This window comes from Gekko japonicus, unplaced genomic scaffold (assembly GCF_001447785.1).
Source record: "Gekko japonicus isolate JY-2015 unplaced genomic scaffold, Gekko_japonicus_V1.1 scaffold10, whole genome shotgun sequence".
Classification (NCBI taxonomy): Eukaryota; Metazoa; Chordata; class Lepidosauria; order Squamata; family Gekkonidae; genus Gekko; species Gekko japonicus.
Window position 1 is genome coordinate 1,280,052 of NW_015167526.1, and position 19,764 is coordinate 1,299,815.

A 19,764-nucleotide genomic window follows, 5' to 3' on the forward strand; every position below is an offset into this window, starting at 1 on the left:
TGGCACAGCTGTCCTTGAAAAAGAGCAGTTTGTGTCAGAGTTCTCTCAGCCCCACCCACCTCCCAGGGTGTCTGTTGTGGGGAGGGGAAGGGAAAGGAGTTTGTAAGCCGCTCTGAGACTCCAAGTGAAGAGCGGGGTATAAATCCAATCTCTTCTTCTTCTCTTCTCTTCTGATTTCATTATGGTTGCAGGCAGGAGGAAAAGAATAAGCCCCTTGTTACTGTAGAGATGGAGACCCCTTCGTTTTGTAGGCCAGTGGTTCCCATCCTTTGCGCATCAGATATGAAATTGCAAATGTATTCTTAAATTTATTCTTTAGCCTTCACTGGGAAATTTGAGAATCTGTGGGACATGGATATTTCCAAATGTGCCTGGTTAAAAAGCCCTGCTTGACTATATCCAGCTTCTGTTTGATCTGCATGTTTTCTGTATGTGGTCAGAATTCAGAATGTGCACTGAAAGCTAATCATCATTGATTTTGTAGGACAACAGGAGATAAAAGGTACAGACTTACTCTAGATTCGAGGCCCTTCATCAGTTAGGGAACTTTGACTCGTGAAAGCTTAAATCCGGAAATTCTTGTTGCTCTCTAAGGTGATGTTGCACTCAACACCAACATGGCTGCCATCAGAAACCGACTTCCACTAGTTACTACAGGAGATAGTGGTTCTATGTCAGTTGTATTGGTAGAAAAAGTTCAGCACTCTTTTCCCCGTCATTTTTATTCTTAGCGCCATAGATACATTGGCTGTGCTTTGTCTCTGTTGGCCTGATATTCCATCCTGTTATTTGTACAATGCAACAAGTGTACACAGTATTTTAGAGAGTGGTCAGGTCTCTGCCCCCAAGGAGAGTACAGTCTAAAATATCCAACAAAGAAGGCTATTGAATTTAGGGTGGGGAGAAGGAGAGCCTTGCTGGTATGGAGAATAACCATATACCACAGGCTAAAATTGCAGGTGGATTTCTCCGTGGGAGCCTGTCGCCTTCTCCACTTTGTGTTCCCTGATACCTAGCCTTCCGCTTTTGGGGGGGGGGCACACACAAACAAACAAGCAGGGGCTGTGGCATTGAACGTTTGTGGATATGTGAAACTGCTGTATACTGAGTCAGATCCTGATTTGTCTAGTTCAGTAAGAACATAAGAGAAGCCAATGTTGGGTCAGGCCAGTGGCCCATCCAGTCCAACACTCTGTCACACAGTGGCCAGAAATACCAGGTGCCCTCAGGAGGTCCAGCAGTGGGGCCAGGACACTAGAAGCCCTCCCACTGTTGCCCCCCTCCCCCCGGCACCAAGAATACAGAGCATCACTTGCCCCAGACCGAGAGTTCCTATCTAGTGGCTAATAGCCACTGATGGACCTCTGCTCCATATAAGAACATAAGAGAAGCCAATGTTGGATCAGGCCAATGGCCCATCCAGTCCAACACTCTGTGTCTATACCTTGTGACTAATAGCCACTGATGGACCTCTGCTCATCCATATGTTCATCTAATTCCCTCATGAAGCCGTCCATTCTTGTAGCCGCCATCACCTCCTCTGGCAGTGAATTCCATGTGTTCATCACTCTTTGGGTGAAGAAGGACTTCCTTTTCTCTGTTCTAACCCGACTGCTCAGCAATTTCATGGAGTGCCCACGAGTTCTTGTATTGTGAGAAAGGGAGAAAAGTACCTCTTTCTCTACCTGCTCCATCCCATGCATAATCTTGTAAACCTCGATCATGTCACCCATCAGCCGTTGTTTATCCAAGCTGAAGAGCCCCAAGCGCTTCAACCTTTCTTCATAGGGAAAGTGTTCCAACCCTTTTATCATTCTTTTCTGCATTTTTCCCAATGCTATAATATCCTTTTTGAGGTGTGCTGAACAGAACTGTATACAGTACTCCACAGTACTCTTCTTCTTCTTCTTTGAACATTTCTGGATATGTGAAGCTGCCGTATACTGAGTCAGATCTTGATTTGTCTAGTTCAGTATTGTCTATTGGGAGTGATAGTGGCCAGTTTGGTGTAGTGGTTAAGTGTGCAGACTCTAATCTGGGAGAACCGGGTTTGATTCCCCACTCCTCCACTTGCACCTGCTGATGTGACCTTGGGTCAGTCACAAGCTCTGGCACAGCTGTCCTTGAAAAAGAGCAGTTTGTGTCAGAGTTCTCTCAGCCCCACCCACCTCACGGGGTGTCTGTTGTGGGGAGGGGAAGGGAAAGGAGTTTGTAAGCCGCTCTGAGACTCCAAGTGAAGGGCGGGGTATAAATCCAATCTCCTCCTCTTCCTCTTTTTCCTCCTCCTCCTTTTCCTCCTCTTCCTCCTCTTCTTCTTCTTTCCCGGGTCGCAGGTGGAGAAGCATCTTCCCCAATACTTGACATTCTTTAATTATTTGACATTCTTTAATCCTCCTCCTCCTCCTCCTCTTCTTCTTCCTCTTCCTCTTCTTCCTCTTCTTCTTTTTCCCCGGGTCTCAGGCGGAGAAGCATCTTCCCCAATACTTGACATTCTTTAATTATTTGAGGCGCCAGGGATCTTCCTTGAGACCTTTTGTGTGCAGAACAGAAGGGAACCCAACCACAAAAACAGCAGCATGGCCAACAAGGGCCCTTGTTAAGAAGAACCACATTGAGCATCCGATAGAATGTTGGCGAGGATGAGGCCGGGGGAATGTGCAATTAATGATTCCAGCATGAGGCCACTGCCCAAAAATGTCAAAATTCCGAGCCACTGCTGTCGTAATGAGGGTCTGAAGCAATTTTGCAAGCCCCAGATTGGAGAGAACCTGGTTTGAATCTTACGAGCTGCCTTCAGACCTTCGGCTCCCGATTGGACCGGCCATTTTTCTGTCTTCCTGTGACTGCTGTTGGTGGGAAGTGCGGCCGACTTACGGCGACCCTGCAGGGTTTTCAAGGCAAGAGATGTTCAGAGGCGGGTTGCCATCGCTTGGCTCTGCGTAGTGACCCTGGACTGCCTTGGGGGGTCTCCCCTCCACATACTAACCAGGGCTGACCCTGCTTAGCTTCTGAGATTGAATCCTAGAATCACAGAGTTGGAAGGGGTCCTACAGGCCATCTAGTCCAGCCCCCGGCTCAATGCAGGGTCAGTCTAGAGCAGTGGTTCTCAACCTTCCTAATGCCGTGACCCTTTAATACAGTTCCTCATGTTGTGGTGACCCCCAGGGCTCTTTTTGTAGCAGGAGCTCCTTTGCATATTAGGTGACACGCCCCCTAATGTAGCCAATCCTCCAAGAGCTTACAGAGCTCTTCTTACAGGGGCTACTGTAAGCTCTTGGAGAATTGGCTACATCAGGGGTGTGTGGCCTAATATGCAAAAAGAGCCCTGGACTGACCCCCAGCCATAAAATTATTTTCGTTGCTACTTCATAACTGTAATTTTGCTACTGTTGTGAATTGTAATGTAAATGTCTGATATGCAGGATGTATTTTCATTGTTACACATTGAACATAATTAAAGCACAGTGAGCCCTGTCCTAAGACCATCGAAAATTTGTGTTTTCCGATGGTCTTAGGCGACCCCTGTGAAAGGGTCGTTCGACCCCCAAAGGGGTCGCTACCCTCAGGTTGAGAACCGCTGGTCTAGAGTATCCCTGAACAAGTGTTTCCAGACGCTGCTTAAAGACGGCCAGTGAGGGGGAGTTCTCCATTTCCCTTGGCAGCTGATTCCACTGTTGTACAATTCTGACTGCAAAAATGTTTCTCCTAATAGCCAGCCAGTACCTTCCCGCCCATAATTTAAACCCATTATCTGACAAGATTGAGCTGGCCTGGGCCATCCAGGTCAGAACCTTCTAGAAGAAGAAGAAGAGATTGGATTTATACCCCACCCTTCACTACCCAAAGGAGTCTCAGAGCGGCTTACAAACTCCTTTCCCTTCCCCTCCCCACAACAGACACTCTGTGAGGTAGGTGGGGCTAAGAGAGCTCTTGACAGAAACTGCTCTTTTTTCAAGAACAGCTCTTATCAGAACTATGGCTTGCCCAAGGTCATCCAGCAGCTGCAAGTGGAGTCGTGGGGAATCAAACCCGGTTCTCCCAGATTAGAGTCCGCGCACTTAACCACTACACCAAACTCTTGAAAAAGAGGAGATTGGATTTATACCCCGCTTTTCACTACCCAAAGGAGTCTCAGAGCGGCTTACAAACTCCTTTCCCTTCCCCTCCCCACAACAGACACCCTGTGAGGTAGGTGGGGCTGAGAGAGCTCTTGACAGAAACTGCTCTTTTTTCAAGAACAGCTGTTATCAGAACTATGGCTTGCCCAAGGTCATCCAGCAGGTGCAAGGGGAGGAGTGGGGAATCAAACCCGGTTCTCCCAGATTAGAGTCCGCGCACTTAACCACCACACCACACTGGCTCGTTCAGTCACGGTGTCTCATGTTGACGCCCCAGTCGTCTTTGCCAGGACTCTCCCCTTGCTTCAGTGGGCTGCTGCCACCTCCAGCAGATGCAGTGCATTTCAGGGGTTTTGCTTCGCAGTGGGGCTCACAAAGCTCTTGGAAGTTGATGGGAGCTGTCAAGGCCCAATAAGCATGCCAGATTTTAGGGAGCAGCTCTGCAGACCACCTGTTCGGAAATGGGTTGTGGCTCCGAAGGCCACCGCAATGGTCTTTCATACTCAGCGAGAGTGGGGCCGTAGCAACAGACAGACGGCATCCTGCCCGTGTACTGTCAGTCTCCCTCCCCGCCAGTGTTTTTATTACATCCTTGTGGCTGAAACCGTCACAATGAGCGCAGCCCTAAGCATGGAAGCCGGCACAATGTACCTGGATCGGGCTGGGGCCAGGGCTGCTTTTGATTATGCTCTGTGGTTTCGGTTGTGCTTTGATGACGCCCTGGCAAAGCATCGCCCGTTTCCTGCTTCCCCACATCTTAATTTTAAAAGAAGCCGAATAAATGGGGCTGGTTATTCTTTGCATTTGTGTGTGTTTTCTTCCCTTCCCTTCCCTTCCCGCCCCCCCCCCCCCCCCCCCCTCTGCTTCCCCGGCGGCGGCTGCATTTCACTGTATCTAACAGCAGCCGTCACTGCAGGGCTCTGACAGTGGTTTTTACCATATATGGCCATCACAGCTCTTTGGGTCGGATAGTCCTGAATAATTTCCACCCCGCGCTTTGATTGGCCGCTTTGAGCCTGGAGAATGGTGGGATAGGAGCTCCAGCTGTACAAAAAGAGAGAAGCCCCTGTGGGTCAAGTGGGCAAGGATGATTAACCCTTAGCTGCCTGGATTTCTCCCACACACACACACACACACACACACACGCAACGTGCCAGCCGAATTACCTGGCAGACTTGATTTGTGTGTGTCCGTGTGGGAGGTTTAAATAATGCTTACGTTATCTGCGGAGTCCTCCCATGCGAAACCCTTGGCAGCTGCGGTCGCAAAAGACTATGTACGGAATTAAAAACAGTGGAAAAAATCAGGGCCGTTTTTCAAGCATCTGTGCTCGGTTCTTGGCGCTGTACCCTTAACAGGAAGGGAGGGGTTTGCAGAAAGCCGGGAGCTCGGAGCCATGGGAGTCAGTGAATCACTTGGTATTTTTATTTTGTTGTTATCGAGTGCTTTTTAGAAGGCCCCAGCTTTTTTTTTTGAAAAGCTTCTTTAAAGCAAAAGGGGGAACCTTGAGGAAATAAGCCCTTGAAGTAAAGCCCGGGATTGCAGGAGTGCTGGGTAGCATTCCTTCTAAGCTAAGTTAGTGTGAGTTAGCTCACAGATTCTTAAGCCTCCAGCTCACACATTTTTGTCTTAGCTCAGGAAGGATGTGGCTCTAGAGCAAACTAATTTATGCAGGAGCGCAATGGCTCACTCACAACTTTAATGCCAGGAGCTCACAAAGTAGAATTTCTGCTCACAAGGCTCCACAGCTTAGAGGGAGTGTTGGTGCTGAGGGGGTCTGAAAAGGTCCAAAGTCTGCTTGGAACAGTACCCTTTGTAGAGTCCTGTGGTGGTGGAACGCACCACCAAGTCGCAGCAGACTTAGGGCAACTCCACAGGGTTTTCAAGGCAAGAGATGAGCGGAGGTGAATTGCCATTGCCCGCCTCTGCGTAGTCACCCTGAACTTCTCAGTCTGGGGCAAGTGATGCTCTGTCTTCTTGGTGCTTTGGGGGGGGCAACAGCGGGAGGGGTCCTAGTGTCCTGGCCCCACTGCTGGACCTCCTGATGGCCCCTGGTATTTCTGGCCACTGTGACACAGAGTGTTGGACTGGATGGGCCATTGGCCTGATCCAACATTGGCTTCTCTGATGTTCTTATAGGAACTCTCGTTCTAAGGCAAGTGATGCTCTGTATTCTTGGAGCTTTTGGGAGGGGGGCAACAGCGGGAGGGCTTCTAGTGTCGTGGCCCCACTGCTGGACCTCCTGAGGGCCTCTGGTATTTTTGGCCACTGTGTGACACAGAGTGTTGGACTGGATGGGCCATTGGCCTGATCCAACATTGGCTTCTCTGATGTTCTTATAGGAACTATTGTTCTGGGGCAAGGGATACTCTGTATTCTTGGTGCTTTTGGGGGGGGGCAACAGCGGGAGGGCTTCTAGTGTCCTGGCCCCACTGCTGGACCTCCTGATGGCACCTGGTATTTTTGGCCACTGTGTGACACAGTGTTGGACTGGATGGGCCATTGGCCTGATCCAACATTGGCTTCTCTGATGTTCTTATAGGAACTCTCGTTCTAAGGCAAGTGATGCTCTGTATTCTTGGTGCTTTTGGGAGGGGGGCAACAGCGGGAGGGCTTCTAGTGTCGTGGCCCCACTGCTGGACCTCCTGAGGGCCTCTGGTATTTTTGGCCACACTGTGTGACACAGTGTTGGACTGGATGGGCCATTGGCCTGATCCAACATTGGCTTCTCTGATGTTCTTATAGGAACTATCGTTCTGGGGCAAGGGATACTCTGTATTCTTGGTGCTTTTGGGGGGGCAACAGCGGGAGGGCTTCTAGTGTCCTGGCCCCACTGCTTGACCTCCTGATGGCACCTGGTATTTTTGGCCACTGTGTGACACAGTGTTGGACTGGATGGGCCATTGGCCTGATCCAACATTGGCTTCTCTGATGTTCTTATAGGAACTCTCGTTCTGGGGCAAAGGATGCTCTGTATTCTTGGTGCTTTTGGGAGGGGGGCAACAGCGGGAGGGCTTCTAGTGTCGTGGCCCCACTGCTGGACCTCCTGAGGGCACCTGGTATTTCTGGCCACTGTGTGACGCAGAGTGTTGGACTGGATGGGCCATTGGCCTGATCCAACATTGGCTTCTCTGATGTTCTTATAGGAACTCTCAGTCTGGGGCAAGGGATGCTCTGTATTCTTGGTGCTTTGGGGGGGGGGCAACAGCGGGAGGGCTTCTAGTGTCCTGGCCCCACTGCTGGACCTCCTGATGGCACCTGGTCTTTTTTGGCCACTGTGTGATGCAGAGTGTTGGACTGGATGGGCCATTGGCTTGATCTAGTATTGGCTTCTCTGATGTTCTTATGTTCTTATGTACTAACCAGGGCTGACCCTACTTAGCTTCCGAGATCTGATGAGACTGGGTTGCCTGGGCCATCCAGTACCTATAGTTAACCCCAGTGAAAAAGTCACAGTAATGGGGACCGCAGGGGTCTGGAGGCTTCCCTAGTTTCCTTAATGCTCCACTTTTAGCTCAGCAGAGGTGTTTTGCTGGTGGTGGATGGCCGTGCTCTGCTGACTTCAGGCATGTGCTGGTAGGGCCAGTTTTTTTCTGTAGAGCAGAGGTTATTCAGATTGGTGTACCTTAATACTAACTACAATCTGTGATGATCAAGATACAGTGGGTCTTCTTGGGGCAGGGTGGTGGTGGAGGAGGATGCCGTTGAAGGTGATTGAGTATATTTTATGTATCTTATGTGTTTACATTATAGTCTGCCGTTCTCACTGAGAGTGAAGGTGGGTGGTGAGGAGTAAAGCAAAGCACCGTAATCGAACGGCCTGAGAGCTCTAATAAGCAATGCAATAGGACTAGGATTACAAAAATAAGAAACGTTGCAGAAAACATCAGATATATCAAGCAATGAAGACAATGGAATTACGGAAGTGGAAAACAGCGCAGTAGCAGCAGTGCCGTACGTACGGCAAACAGATGATTTCATTTTATTTATTTATTACTAAATTTATAGCCCGCCCTCCCCGCAAGTGGGCTCAGGGCGGCTCACAGATAGGGCATAAATGCCAATAGTTAAAACAATTAAAAACAAGATAAAACAATCAATCAATTACAACAATACAAAGTGCTCAAGATGTTTCAGGAAAGTCTTCAGTAACAAGATGGCGTCCTGGGGATGCAGTCCCAGTTCAGTGGTATCAGATTCATGCAGCGCTGTAGTTCATTTAACACAGGGCCATCTCACCCCCCGCTGTTACCCAACTCAGCTGGTGGTGGTGGTGGAGGTAGTGGTGGGGGTAGTGGCAGCTCCTACTCGAAAGCCTGGTGGAAGAGAAGAAGAAGAAGAGAAGAGAAGAAGAGATTGGATTTGTACCCCGCCCTTCACTACCCAAAGGTGTCTCAGAGCGGCTTACAAACTCCTTTCCCTTCCCCTCCCCACAACAGACACCCTGTGAGGTAGCTGGGGCTGAGAGAGCTCTGACAGGAACTGCTCTTTTTTCAAGGACAGCTGTGCCAGAGTTATGGCTTGCCCAAGGTCATCCAGCCAGGTGCAAGTGGAGGAGTGGGGAATCAAACCTGGTTCTCCCAGATTAGAGTCCGCGCACTTCACCACGACACCAAACTGGAAGAGCTCCGTCTTGGAACAGGAAGAGCTCTGTCTTGCAAGCCCTGCGGAACTGGGCAAGGCCCCGCAGGGCCCGGATCTCCTCCGGGAGCTCATTCCACCAGGTAGGAGCCGCCACCAAAAAAGCCCTGGCCCTGGTAGCAGCTTACCTGGCATATTTGGGGCCTGGAATCGCCAGCAAATGTTGCGTCCCCGACCGTAGTGCCCTTGGGGGAACATATGGGGAAAGGCGGTCCCTTAGGTATGTCGGACCCTGGCCATATAAGGCTTTAAAGGTAAGAACCAGCACTCTGAAGCGAATCCGGTACGCTATTGGCAGCCAGTGCAGCGCTTTCAGCACAGGTCAGATGTGCTCCCACCTAGGGCGGCCCATCAGAAGCCTTGCTGCAGCATTCTGCACTAGCTGCAGCTTGGAGAAAAGAGGCAAGCCATTGAAGGGTGAGCCCCTGAATCCCCACGTCGGCGAGGCGGCGGGTCAGCAACTGGTGGTCGACCGTGTCGAACGCGGCCAACAGATCTAACAATAACATAGGGCAGACATGTTGGTCTGCAGTAGCACAGCTAGATTTGAGTCTGGGAGTACCTGAGAGGATTTTCAAGGTAGGAGCTGAAGGTACCTGTGTCGGACCTGATGAAGGGAGCTTTGACTGTTGAAAGCTTGCACTCTGAGAGCCTTGTTGGTCGCTAAGGGGCTACTGGACTAAAATCTATCCGTTCCAAATAGATAATGTATTCCACACAGAGTGGCATAGACTACAATACTATTCCCTTTATAACAGCCCCTTCCTGAACCATTCCGTTGTACTATTGCCCAAGGCCTTTATAAAAACGCCCTCCCGAACAATTCTGTTTTCATATGGTTTGCAGAATGACAGAAATGTGGGGTGCCTGTTCAAGCAAGGACCAAAACAGAGGGTGCTGGTTTAAACTCTTTTTCCTATTAAACCAGCTCTCATAAGTATAATTGAAAGGTTCCTTCCATTTCCTCCCATCAACACACAACTTTTCACGTGAGCACCCAGTTTCTTTTTGAGGAAGCGTGCCCACGGGCATGGTAGTTTTTAGTTCTCATTGGGCAGACGGCTGTGTGGTTTGGGTGGAGGGATATAGTGAATACTTGAAGCTCTTTGTTGCTTAGGTCTGGCTCACGCAAACTGCAGATGAGAGGTAGACCAGTCGTGGGGTGCCATAGCTTCAGACTGGAGGTGGGGTGGCATGGTTGAATGTTTTCTGTAGAACACAGTTCCCTGCAAGTAGAAGACCAGTTGGGGAGAAGTGTAGGCGAGAGGTCCTTATCCTGACACAGAGGGGTTTGTTTGTGTGGAGATTTTTAAACAGTGGGAACATTCATTTACGGAGTCCTTCAGCAGCAGTCTAAAGGGAAAAACAGGTTTATCTTCTCATCTTCTGATTGGGAGAACGAAGCCTTTTTTGTTTTTGTGTTACTGAGCAAACCATACTGTTGAGCACCAGTGGAGTTTATCTCTTAAAACTCACTGGTACTGGCTGTGAAAAATAGAACAAAATGTTATCATCAGAATTACCAAAGGATCTATAGGTGGATCCCCCAGCCTTTCCGTGGTTCTTGGCCAATTTCATGTTACGTTATTAATTTACACGTTCCTGCAAAGGGCGTGGCATCTTTTAGGTCATAATGCACAAAGTGAAGAACCGAGACAGGTGAGCTACCCTTTCCATCTTTCATTGTTTTCTCAGCGCTACAGGCTGTTCAGTTTTGTGCATTCATCAGATTTTAAGCGTAACTTAACCATTGCTGCACAAAATGTTTGAGAGGGAAAGAAATACATCGCTGCCTGATTCCCCACCCCCTCCCCGAAGTTCTTAAGGCAACATTTGTCCTTTCAGAGGGAATTATTTCCCAGTTCTCTGGCTGGGTTTTCTTAACCCTGGGTTTTAATTTATAACTGTTAATGCTATGTTTTATTCTGTTGTTTTAAAACCTGCCTTGGGCAGGATCTCCCAGAGAGGCAGCACAAAAATTCCCTCAATAAATAAATGTAGAGCATGTGCCCTGCCTGGATAGCCCAGGCAAGCCGGATCTCATCAGATCTCAGAAGCTAAACAGCGCCGACCCTGGCAAGGACTTGGATGGGCCAGGACTTTGAAGCAGGCAATAGCAGGCCATCTCTCTGAAATGTCTGAGCTCTACTGAGGGTAGCCAGAAGTCAACCATGACTTCGAGCAGGGGTCATTTTGTAGAAAAAGAGGTGCAGGAGCTCATTAGCATAACTCATTTGCATAACTCATTTGCATATGCCAGACCCCCTGACATCCCTGGAAGTGTGTCCGAAGGCGACACCCACCACTCAGGCTCCACTGGACTGTTTTGGATTGCTGACTGTTTGGGGGGGGGGACATGCAGATCTGTCCTCGCATAGGAGGGAGAGCTTGTACCTGAATAAACTTGGTCTTAAAGGTGCCACTGGACTGTTTTGGACTGGGGGACCGTGGGGGGGGTCTCTCTGCAGCTTACCTGGCTGCTTCTTGCTCTGACTGAGGGCTTCTGGGAGCAGGGGTGGGGCTTGTTGCATGTGCCCGCCCCCTGGGCTCTTTACTGCCGGAACTCCGCTCCTGTGCGCTCCTGCAGGAAATGACCCCTGACTTCGAGGCACACACACACATACAACTCACCAAAAATAAATAACTAAATGCAAAGCATGCTTTAGCGTTCACTCTTTTTACACTTCCACAGTGCACTTTATTTATTAATAATTTATTATTATATTTCCCCTACCTTTCCATCCTTCATGGATCTGCTAAATTGCTTAAAGAATTCTAAAACAATGAACCGCAATATTATAAATGGAAGGAGACGGCAACGGCTGGACTATTTTATGTATTTATTTATTTTTCGCATTTGTATCCCGCCCATCCCGTAAATGGGCTCAGGACGGGTCACAACATTTCCATAAATACAATAAAATTTTAAACGCATTAAAACATTAAAATCAATAATCATAGCTTGCCATAGGGAGAGTCCGGCCCATTAATGTATGGCCGGTTATCAGTGGGTGGGCGATTGCAACCTCGGGGGGGGGGTTATATGTGGACACCCGCTGCCTCTGCCAACTAACATATAACATACGATATTATATGAAAAAATGACAGGATAGTATAATGACCAGCAGTGAAGGGCATCAGTAGCAATCATCCTTCAGCGACTGAACTCTCTCCTGAGCTACATTCAGGTGGGTCCTGGCCGTGTTGATTTGAAGCAACAGAACAAAGTTTGAGTCCAGTGGCACCTACCTTTAAGACCAACAAAGTTTTATTCTGGGTATAAATTTTGCATGCATATGGAAGCTTACACCCAGAATAGAATCATCATAGAATCGTAGAATGTTAAGAGTTGGGAGGGACCTTGCAGGTCATCTAGTCCAACCCCCTGCATGCTGCAGGAGCACAGCTAAAAGATAGCCCACAACAGGAGGGCTTCTAATGTCCTGGCCCCTAGTCCTCCGGGCTTCTAGACCTCCTGATGGCACCTGGTATTTTTGGCCACTGTGTGACACAGAGTGTTGGACTGGATGGGCCATTGGCCTGATCCAACATTGGCTTCTCTGATGTTCTTATAGGAACTCTCATTCTGGGGCAAGTGATGCTCTGTATTCTTGGTGCCTGGGGTGGGGGCAACAGTGGGAGGGCTTCTAGTGTCCTGGCCCCGCTGCTGGACCTCCTGATGGCCCCTGGTATTTTTGGCCACTGTGTGACAGAGTGTTGGACTGGATGGGCCTTTGGCCTGATCCAACATTGGCTTCTCTGATGTTCTTATAGGAACTGTTGTTCTGGGGCAAGGGATGCTCTGTATTCTTGGTGCTTTTGGGGGGGGGCAACAGCAGGAGGGCTTCTAGGGTCCTGGCCCCACTGCTGGACCTCCTGAGGGCCCCTTGTATTTCTGGCCACTGTGTGACACAGAGTGTTGGACTGGATGGGCCTTTGGCCTGATCCAACATTGGCGTCTCTTATTTTCTTATGTTCTTAACATACCTGAAAGGTGGTCGTCCAGCCTCCGCTTGAAAGCGTCCAGCGAAGGAGGCTCCACCCCCTCCCGAGGCCGTCTGTTCCACTGCTCAACCACTCTGACAGTCAGGAAGTTCCTCCTGATATTTAGCCGGTATCGACTCCCTTGTGATTTCCACCCATTAGATCTTTGTTGCTCGTAAAGGTGCCACTGGACTCAGACTTTGCTCTCCTGGGCAAAGTGGTTTTTAACTGATGGGGGAACACTGTTAGGAAAAGGGGCTAGGGGTAGGTGTAGTGGTTAAGTGCACCGACTCTAATCTGGGAGAACCGGGTTTGATTCCCCACTCCTCCACTTGCACCTGGCTGGGTGACCTTGGGCCCGCCACAAGCTCTGATAAGAGCTGTCCTTGAAAAAGAGCCGTTTGTGTCAAGAGCTCTCTCAGCCCCACCCACCTCACAGGGTGTCTGTTGTGGGGAGGGGAAGGGAAAGGAGTTTGTAAGCCCCTCTGAAACTCCAAGTGAAGGGTGGGGTATAAATCCAATCTCTTCTTCTTCTTCTTCTCAGAAGCCCTTTTCCATCCATGTGCCATATGCTGTGGAAGCCTCACCTTTCTAGTGACTCGGCATGCCCTCTCACTAGGGCTGCCAACCTCCAGGTGGCACCTGGAGATCTCCTGCTATGGCAGTTGATCTCCAGATGACCAAGATCTATTCCCCCTGGAGAAAACGGCTGCTTTGGAAGGTGGACTCTGTGGCCTTATACCCTACTGAAGCCCCTCCCCTCCTCAAACCCCGCCCTCCCCAGGCTCCACCCCCAAAACTCCAGGTATTTCCTAACCCAGAGCTGGCAACCCTAACCCCTCACACAGTAGAAGTGCACAGTGGTTTTTAATAGTTTGTTAATTTTAACAATTTATGCCACTTTATGATATTACTACGTTCCACTATAAGTCACCTTGAACACATTCTCTGGAAAGGCGGCATGTATCTGTTCTAAATAAATAAACGGAAGCACATGGAGGAAGTCCTCAATGTTACTGGAGAGACACCAGGCAATCTAGGGCTTTAGAGATCAATACCAGCTTTTCTGGTTGCACCTGGAGACAAACTGGTGACCAGTGAAGATGAAACAAGGTAGGTATTTGGTCCCTACCAACTACCAGGATCGTGTTAAGAAGAAGAGATGGGATGTAGCCCTTCACTACCCAAAGGTGTCTCAGAGCGGCTCACAAACTCCTTTCCCTTCCCCTCCCCACAACAGACACCCTGGGAGCAGTGTTCCCTCTAAGCTGAGTTAGTGTGAGCTAGCGCACAGTTTTTTAGCCTCTGGCTCACACATTTTTGCCTTAGCTCAGAAAGGAGGGCTCCAGAGCAAACTAACTTCTGCAGTAGCCAAATCACCTGCTCACAACTTTAATCCCAGGAGCTCACAAAGTAGAATTTTTGCTCACAGGGCTCCATAGCTTAGAGGGAGCATTGCCTGGGAGAGAGGTGGGGCTGAGAGAGCTCTTGACAGAAACTGCTCTTTTTCAAGAACAGCCCTGACAGAACTATGGCTTGCCCAAGGTCATCCAGCAGGTGCAAGTGGAGGAGTGGGGGAATCAGACCCGGTTCTCCCAGATTAGAGACCGCGCACTTCACCACGACACCAGACTGGCTCTCTCATATCAGTTACATTTTGGATGAGTTGCAGTTTCTGAACTCTTTTCAACAGGAGCCCCATGTAAACGCCTTACAATAGGAATGAGTAAGGCATGAGTAACCCTGACCAGCTCCTCTGTGCCTTGAAGCTGGAGCAACCACTAGAGACGACTCGGTTTCTCTCCCATTGTGGTCTTTGTGGTCTCCTCTGTGGGCCCGTTCACAGAAAGGTCCAGTCAGCATTTCCTCAAGGAAACGTCTGCAAGCGATTACACGTGACAGAAAGCCGAAGTCTGCTTCCAAGAGCTGCTCTTTCCCACTCTTGAAGCACGCTTTCTGCACAATCCGTTACACAGGCTGTAAAGCGATACGGTGCTATAACTTGCTGTTCTTCTAGGAGAAGCCACCGTCGGTAAGGGAATTTCTCTGCGGTTGCATTTGTAGGCAGTGTGAAACCTCAGCCGTCTCCCCAGTCCATCTTAGCGGCACCTGATTCCTTCGGTTTGATCCTTTCACACACACACACGTGGTGTATCACAAGCTGTGACTGTGGTCCCTTGATGCTCTTCTAGTGGTTTAGGTGGTTGTGCGGGCTGAAGTGCTTCACTAACTTTTCTGCTGCTGCTGCTGCTGAGGGGCTGTCAGCACTTCCCCTGTAAACCTTGCCTGTGAAAATGTTGGCTTTCGTTCGAAGGTTGGGAGCCAAAACAACACACCCGTCATTTTTAGGAGGTGTACTGTTTGTTTTTCTGGGAAGGGACCTGAATTTTAAACTGCTTCCTTCATTTGCTCCTTGTAGAACCTCCATTGACTTCAGAAAATACCTGCCAAATATGTCAGTGTGGAAGTAAGTGGAAGTATAGGAGGAGGAGATTGGGTTTATACCCCACCCTTCACTACCCAAAGGTGTCTCAGAGCGGCTTACAAACTCCTTTCCCTTCCCCTCCCCACAACAGACACCCTGGGAGGCAGGTGGGGCTCAGAGAGCTCTTGACAGAAACTGCTCTTTTTCAAGAACAGCTCTGACAGAACTATGGCTTGCCCAAGGTCATCCAGCAGCTGCAAGTGGAAGTCCCTTCCCCTCCCTTCCCCTCCCCACAACAGACACCCTGTGAGGTAGGTGGGGCTGAGAGAGCTTTTGACATAAACTGCTCTTTTTCAAGAACAGCTCTTATCAGAACTACGGCTTGCCCAAGGTCATCCAGCAGCTGCAAGTGGAGGAGTGGGGAATCAAACCCAGTTCTCCCAGATTAGAGTCCGCGCACTGCACCAAACTGGCTCTTCGGTATAGGGTTACTTCCGAATGTTAAAATCTGTAGGAGAGAGAGAGCAGTGGAATTGCTTGTGCCAGCTTACAGATATTGGCATGGCGTGAAGCTGACCCTCGAGCCAATAAGTGGGCAAGTTACTAGCCCGGAGTTATTGCCGGAACATCACATTTCTTCTGTGTTTGTCTCTTTATTCTTGAGGGATTTGGGGTCGTGAAACCCTAAGAATCCAAACTTGGCATTTGTGAGCCAATCAGTTTTGCCATGCAGAGTTTGTTTTATAGAAACGATTAGTTCACGGCCTCTCCCAATTCACTGCTGTGCTCCTATATCTTCTTATTTGGCTGCAAAGTAACCCTGCCCGAGGTGCATAGCATCCTCTCTGCTTCCCAAGAGTTCAGCAGTAATGCCACAGCCTTTTTATTTTCCTATCTAAACTAATGGGGAGGGACCGTGGGTCAGTGGCAGAGCTTGGCATGCAGAAGGTCCCAAGTTCAATCTCTGGTATCTCCATTTAAAATGAATCTGAAAGTAGGTGATGTGAAAGACCTGTGCCTCAGACCCGCCGGTCTGACTGGACACGATAGATGTAGACGGATCAGTGGTCTGATTCTGTATAAGGCAGCTTCATGCATATGTCTCTGGATTCCATTAAAAGGGCTTAATCATCTGATGAAGGGAGTGTTGACTCTCAAAAGCTCTTCCTGAGCGACGTATACCAGCCAAGTAGCAGCAGCACCGCCACCACCACCGCGGCAACAACTTCCTCCTCCACCTCTTCCTCCTCCTCTTCTTCTTTCGATTTCTATCCCGCCCTCCCTGCAATTTATCTGCATTTACCAATGATGGGGAAGGAATGACAATATATACAGCTTGCGATAGCACAAGGGCTGCTGGAAACTGGTTGTCCGGCTACCGCTAAAAGGTTACTTAGAGAAAAAAAAATTAAAATCAAGGTAACGTTCTTAGAGGAGCTGCGGTGGCTCAAGTATTTAAGACGCTAAACTGCAGGCTGTGGAAGATCAGTAGTTCAGCAGTTCGGGACCCGGGTGCCGCATGACGGAGTGAGCTCCCGTCTCTAGTTCCAGCTCCTGCCAAATGAGCAGTTCGAAAGCAAGAAATGGCAAGTAGATAAATAGGTACCACTTCGTTGGGAAGGTGACAGCGTTCCATGTGCCTTGGTGTTTAGTCATGCCGGCCACATGACCACAGAAACGTCTTTGGACAGCGTTGGCTCTTCGGCTTTGAAACGGAGATGAGCACCGCAACCCTAGAGTCTGAGTTGACTGGCTTTTGAGCAAGGGAACCTTTACCTTTACCTTTAACGTTGTTAGAAAAGCATACATTTTCACCTGTATTGAAAGAGCAAGATCAATCAAAAAAGCACTCTCCAGAACCAAAGGACTCCATATCCTCTTGTTTCAGCAAGGAAATACAAGCAAGGTGAGGTGCCCGCCTGCATTTTGGCAAATCCCACCACCACCGACCCCACCCCCGCCCAGGATATAGCGGTAGCAATGAACTGCTGTTCTCTCACTGAAATGCGGCAGCTGTGCCAAATGCTGGATTTTGCTCTGCCAAGCAGTTGGCAGTTTGTTTTTGCTGTGTCTGTATCTGATTGTGACGGCTACTTTTGCGGTGGGTTTCTGTGAATTACCATAGACTTTCCAGGGCCGATATTCCATGGAAACTGCTGCAGTCACAAAGCCTTTTGTGCCTCTACCCGCCACTTATCTCTGTTCAGCTGTAAGCACACAGCACTCGGCAATGAAGTCATCCAGCTGCTTCGTTTCTGCTCTCCCCCCGTGGGACGAGATTCAGCCCTCATTACCGCCTGTGACTGACTGACCGTCCTGAGGACACTCCTCAAGCCTTCCAGAGGAGCCAGAATGTTAAATGACGTGAGGCCCAATGAACAAAGCCCCCGCTTGTGCGATGCAAGCCGACAGTGTCTCTGCTGGTAGTCAGTCTCGCGCAAACCCTGCCGAAGTGCACAAGCCCGGCACAGTGTCTTGCATTACTCCTCTTTGGTCCAAGTGGCCTTCCACAAAAGTAGGGTTGCCAGCCCTGCCTTGAGAAATTCCTGGCGATTGGGTGGTTGTTCCTGGGGGGGGGGCTGAGTTTGGCTCGGGCAGAATGCTCAGTATGGTGGGGGTGCCACTGGAAACCCTTCTTTACCCGAGGAGTGATTAAAATTTATTTTTCGTATTTGTATCCCGCCCATCCCATGAGCAGGCTCAGGGCGGGTCACATCATCTCAAATAATACAATAAAGCATTACATTATAAACATTTAAAACCAGTAGTTATAGCTGCTGGTGCAAATTCCAGCCCATTAATACTGATTGCTATGGCCGGTTGCTTGCAGATGGGTGGCCAGTAGGTAGGAGGCAGCAACCTCGGGGAAGGCCACATGTGGACGCCCGCTGCCTCAACCAAAAAGCCTGGCGGAACAGCTCCGTCTTGCAGGCCCTGCGGAACTGAGTAAGATCTAGAGATGTGAAGGCCCAGGGGGAAAAAACGGAAAAATTCAGGAAAAAAACGGGTTTTTCCCGTTTTGTTCCTGAAGCCTTTTTTGTTTTTTTCCGAAAAACCGAAAAAAGAAAAGGGAAAAAAATGATTAGGGAACGTTTTATTTTAACATGATGAATAAAATATTTTAAGACAAGGTGTTCAAATATTTTCCAAATCATTTCTAAAAAATATGTATGGTATCAGATGGATCTAATTTCTGAGGGCACTGGGGACAAGCAAGTCCTAGGTTACAAACTGAACTCTCCAATGCAAGAACAAGATGCATTTCTTCCTTTAGGAGGTGCGATTGTCACGAGAAAAGAAAAAGGTTTCAGTTTTGTTTTTGCATGTGGCCGGGTATTCTGTTTGTAATATTTGTTTGGGTACACTATATTTTTAATAGGCTAGTTGTGATAATTTCATGCCAAGTAAAAATGTCCATAGTCATATTTTATGTTCCTAAAGTAACAGAATGACTTTCAATCTAAAAAAGACAAAAGAAGTGCTAATGTAGCATTTTTTCAATTTTTCCGAAAATTTCCGTTCCCCCCCGAAACAAACTGGAAAAAACCCAGGTTTTTTTCTGAGCTTCAAAATTTCCGGAAATTTTACATCTCTAGTAAGATCCCTTTGCCAGTGGCTCATTGCAATTGCTTGCATGTTGTGTTGGAACTTAGCTCCCCATTTTGGAAGAAAACTACTCTGGTTTTTGTTTGGGAATAATGAAGGCTATTTTCTCATACTGCAGATAAGGCCAAGAGAGACCACCAGGAGAGGTTGGTTATTAGAGCGTAAAGCTCTTTGAGGCGTATACGGGAAGAGGCGGTCCCTTAAATAAGTTGGTCCCAGGCCGCATAAGGCTTTGAAGGTTATTACCAACACCTTGAAGTGGATCCGGTACTCAACTGGTAACCAGTGCAGCTGGCAAAGCACATGCCAAATGTGAGCCCACACAGGCATTGACGTCAGCAGGCGCGCCGCTGCATTTTGTGGAATAAAATGTGAAATTCAATGCCAAAGGATGTAGTGATGGCCACAGGAAGAGTCAGCATTTAAAAGGGATTAGATAGATTCATGGAGGAGAGGTCTATCAGTGGCGACTAGCCATGGTGCCTGAGGGGAACCTCCACATTCAGAGGCACCGACCCTCTGAATCCCAGAGCCAGGAGACAACATCAGGGGAAGGCCTCGGCCTCTTTGTCCTGTTGTTGGCCCTCCGGAGGAACCGGTTGGCCACTGTGTGAGATGGGATGCTGGACTAGAGGGACCTCTGGGCTTATGTTCCAAAGCTGCCGTTTCCTCCACGAGAACTGATCCCGGGCTGTCAGGCGATCAGTAATAATTCCCAGAGAACTCCAAGTTCCATCTTAAGGCGGTTACTCCACAGAAGAGGAGTTGCCGTCGAGAAATGGGAATGAACGGCAACTCATCGTTTCATTCCCTTTTGTTGCCAGTCTTTCACTTTAGATCCTGCAGCCTCTCTAAGTAGTATGCTGCCTATTGAGAAATTACATTTCATTGCAGAAGCGCTCACACAAGTGCACGCAATGCACTTTGCAGTGAATGTGTAGCCCCCCGAGGGTTGCTAAGTAGTTCTTAAGCACAAAATGCTCTGATAGA

The 19,764-nt window shown here is 48.9% G+C and overlaps 1 protein-coding gene across 3 annotated transcripts in view; it reads left to right on the top strand.

Moving 5' to 3' along the window:
• CORO1C (coronin 1C) overlaps positions 1 to 19,764 on the top strand; it is a 124,664-nt gene that overhangs the window by 55,091 nt on the left and 49,809 nt on the right. The gene's annotated exons all lie outside the window — the stretch shown is intronic.